The sequence below is a fragment of the Capra hircus genome, chromosome 7 (assembly GCF_001704415.2).
Source record: "Capra hircus breed San Clemente chromosome 7, ASM170441v1, whole genome shotgun sequence".
Taxonomy (NCBI): domain Eukaryota; kingdom Metazoa; phylum Chordata; class Mammalia; order Artiodactyla; family Bovidae; genus Capra; species Capra hircus.
Window position 1 is genome coordinate 11,179,110 of NC_030814.1, and position 4,610 is coordinate 11,183,719.

Sequence of the window (4,610 nt, forward strand, 5' to 3'; positions counted from 1 at the left end):
CAGCATCAGAGTCTTTTCCAATGAGTCAACTCTTCGCATGAGGTGGCCAAAGTACTGGAGTTTCAGCTTTAGCATCATTCCCTCCAAAGAAATCCCAGGACTGATCTCCTTCAGAATGGACTGGTTGGATCTCCTTGCAGTCCAAGGAGTGTCCTTGCAGTCTCAAGAGTAGGCTTTAGACAGTATTAAATTAAAACATCTACCACAGTGTTTACAAATTCAAATAAAATGGAAACTAGTATAACTCCCAAATGATAGCCCATTTATAGAGCATTTATGAGATTTAATGCATACTTCGACACACTCAAGTTATTATTTTAAATTACGTTTAATAATAACCCTGTTAGGCACTTGACTTTAAGTCTTATATGAAAGAGTTCATTCTTTCTGTTTTTAAAAATTATTTTTGCTTCTACTTTGTTTAATTAGTATTATAATTCACAAGACAAACAGTACTTATAAAAACATGCATTTAAAACCTCAGCTCCTCTAGCCCGACCAAGCAGCCTTCCTTTTTCATCCATCCCTGACAGTGCAAATCCCTGCTTCCACAACAGGGGGCTCTCACATCACCATGCCCTCCTCTGTTTTTCTGCTTTCCCCAGCAGCTTTCTGGCTCCAGCCAGAGCAAAAAGGTTACGCCACCTAAAATCAGTTCCCAGGCAGCTTCCCTGGCCCCATATTGTCATTATGGCCTGATGACAGTAGCTGTAAAATCCCTCCCACTGGGCACCTCAACTGTCAACAACCCTCTGTTGGCCAAATTGCAAATGCTAGACCCGTACCAAACACTTCCAACCCTGAAACACAAGGGCCATAAATGCATACATACATACATACATACATAAAAAGAAGATTTGATTCATGGTTTGAAAGAGAAAGCTGAAATGCAGGACCGTTTCTTAATTGTAGAAATCCACAGGTAACATCTGAGGATAAGGTGTTTCACAGATTGCTATGTTTCAAGCTAAAATGACAATGACTCACAAGATTTATCATAGCACAGCTCAGAACGTGCATGACCACAGGTTCCTAAGTCAGAAGAAGTAGATCCTACTCAAAAGGAGATGTGAATGATCAGCGTGCAATACAGGAGAAATTCTGCTCATTAAATTCTGTTCAAATGTCAGAGAACATGTTGAATGAAGAAGGAAGATTCTGAGGAATGGACTTCAAAGTGGGTAGACTGCCAGCTCCTCACGTGTCATGGTATATAAATGGAAGCTTTTTGCAAAATGATAGTGTCTTAGGAGGGTTTTCATTCACTCATCCTTAAAGTGAGCAGAGCTTCAGGTTCAGGAGCTTACTCGTGTATTGCCATGAACAGAACAGGGGAAGCTACCTTAACTGTATAGCTGGACATTCTTGCAAGAAAATGTAGAACACTGATATTTATCTACAGAACACAACTCAAAGAAGTTTTAGGGGGAGACTCACTAAAGCCAGAATGCTAGCTCTCACCTGTGCCTCCTTTGAAGGTGTTCTGGAGAAGAAATCATGAAATGGTAAAGTTCAGCACTGATGGAAGAAGCTTATAGCATGATAATTATAGATTACTTTACTAATAAAAAATATAAATAAGGAAGATTCTGGGTAACATGGTACATACAGTTACTGAAGCTAAGTTAATGACTACATATAACACCTGAAACTATTAGTTGTAATTTTTCCTATCAGCTTGAGTTTTGCCTTCTTTCATCTCCATTCACAGTTCTATTTTATTTTTCATCAGATTCTATTTTTTTGAAGAAAATACTTTTTAGAGAGCTTTATGAAAGTGAAAGTCACTCAGTCATGTCTGGCTCTTTGCAACCCCATGGACTATACCATCCATGGAATTCTAAATTGTGTTAACTTTTGAAATTAAGAAAGCTAACAGAGGGATACTAAGTATAATCACATAGTCAGTAGACATCATCTGATTCTTAGATTTGCTTACTTTTTAGAGATACAACATCAAGATGCTACCTTTTGCTTTTCTGCAAAAAAATGATATATATAGTTGATTTCTTAAAATATTAATTACATACTTTTGCTAATGTCTAATTCCTAATTGATAATGATGCCTAGCAAATAGAACAGCTTATGTTTTAACTGCCAGGAGAGAAAATGAGTAACATTTTAATATTTAATTAGTAAGTCAATATGATACTTTACATTTGCTATCTTATTTGGCTCTTAAAACACTCTCCCAAGATGAAAATCATCCCCACTTTACAGCTAACAGAGACTTGGAAAATTTAAGTCACTTGTTCAAGAGGATGTTTCTATACCTGGGAGTTTAGGACTGTTTCCTAGCTGTCATGAGTCAGAAATTAGTGAGCTGATGTCTTGCAGCTTTCTTAAGATAGATATTTAAAATTGTTAGTTTGGTTATTTGAAGTCATATTTTCAAACTATGGTGACAATAGTTAGAGCTAAAATTCAAAGAGCGTTGCGACAGCCACTCGACTGATGCAGATTCATTTTTTAAAAATTGCATATTTTTATCGCATAACTTATGAAACTACTCCCAGCTTCATGAAAGGCAAGATAATTGGTTCCATTTCTTTTGAGTACAGTGCAAAAATAATAAAAGGTGCTTTTTAAAGTATCTCCCTTATTTTCCTTTGTATGTGAAATAGAATACCCTGTTTCTTAAGCTCAAGAAGATGGGGTTGAGGTTAGGTCCACAAGGGCAGCAGCAGAGACAAAGAACCGTATTCAGTTTCCAGAAGCATTGTAAGAATGGTTAAATACATGAAATCTTTAAATAAAGAAAAAATGGATGAAGGTTCAGTTCAATTCAGTTCAGTTCAGTCGCTCAGTCATGTCCTACTCTTTGTGACCCCATGAACTGCAGCACACCAGGCCTCCCTGTCAATCACCAACTCCTGGAGTCCACCCAAACCCATGTCCATTGAGTCTGTGATGCCATCTAACCATCTCATCCTCTGTCGTCCCCTTCTCATTCTGCCCCCAATCCCTCCCAACATTAGAGTCTTTTCCAATGAGTCAACTCTTCACATGAGGTGGCCAAAATATTGGAGTTTCAGCTTCAGCATCAGTCCTTCCAATGAACACCCAGGACTGATCTCCTTTAGAATGGACTGGTTGGATTTCCTTGCAGTCCAAGGGATTCTCAAGAGTCTTCTCCAACACCACAGTTCAAAAGCATCAACATTTTGGCACTCAGCTTTCTTTATAGTCCAACTCTCACATCCATACATGACCACAGGAAAAACCATAGCCTTGACTAGACAGACCTTGGTTGGCAAAGTAATGTCTCTGCTTTTGAATATGCTATCTAGGTTGGTCATAACTTTTCTTCCAAGGAGTAAGCGTCTTTTAATATCATGGCTGCAGTCACCATCTGCAGTGATTTTGGAGTCAGGAAAAATAAAGTCTGACACTGTTTCCACTGTTTCCCCATCTATCTACCATGAAGTGATGGGGCCAGATGTCGTGATCTTAGTTTTCTGAATGTTGAGCTGTAAGCCAACTTTTTCACTCTCCTCTTTCACTTTCATTAAGAGGCTCTTTAGTTCTTCTTCACTTTCTGCCATAAGGGTGGTGTCATCTGCATATCTGCTGCTGCTAATTTGCTTCAGTCATGTCCAGCTCTTTGTGACCCCATGGACTGCAGCCTACCAGGCTCCTCTATCCATGGGATTTTCCAGGCAAGAGTACTGGAGTGAGGTGTCATCACCTTCTCCACTGCATATCTGAGGTTATTGATATTTCTCCCAGCAATCTTGATTCCAGATTGTGCTTCCTCCAGCCCAGCATTTCTCATGATGTACTCTGCATATAAGTTAAATAAGCAGGGTGACAATATACAGCCTTGACGTACTCCTTTTCCTAGTTGGAACCAGTCTGTTGTTCCATGTCCACTTCTAACTGTTGCTTCCTGACCTGAATATAGGTTTCTCAAGAGACAGGTCAAGTGGTCTGGTATGCCCATCTCTTTCTGAATTTTCCACAGTTTATTGTGATCTACACATTCAAAGGCTTTGGCATAGTCAATAAAGCAGAAATAGGTATTTTTCTGGAACTCTCTTGTTTTTTTGATGATCCAGTGGATATTAGTATTAAAAGCAACCTTCCCAATGATGAAAGTTAGCTGTTCATTTTCAACTAAAAATTCAAGCTAACCTAAATGGAAATATTCACATAAAATGATGTTCAACATTGCTATTTATTAGAAAAGCAGGAGTTGATACTACAGTGAGGTACCACCTCCCAAAGGTCAGAATGGCCACAATTTAAGTCTATAAATAACAAATGCTGGAGAGGGTGTGAAGAAAAGGGATATTCTTATGCTGTTGGTGAGAATCTAAATTGGTGTAACCACTGGAAAACGATATGGAGGTTCCTCATAAAACTAAAGGTAGAGTTGCTGTATGATCCTGCACTCCCCAATCGCTGGCATACACCCAGACAAAGCTGTAAGTCAAAAAGATACTTGCACCCTTCTGTCCCAGCAGCACAGTTCACCATCTGCAAGACATGGAAACAACCTCAGTGTCCATCGATAGAGGGGCGGATAAAGAAAATATGGAACATATATGTAATGAATATTGTTCAGATGGAACATTACTCAGCCATAAGAAAGAAGGAAATAATGCTAT

At 38.8% G+C, this 4,610-nt stretch overlaps 1 pseudogene; it reads left to right on the top strand.

The window, feature by feature from the left end:
- On the top strand, positions 972 to 1,597 carry LOC102177437 (annotated as a pseudogene).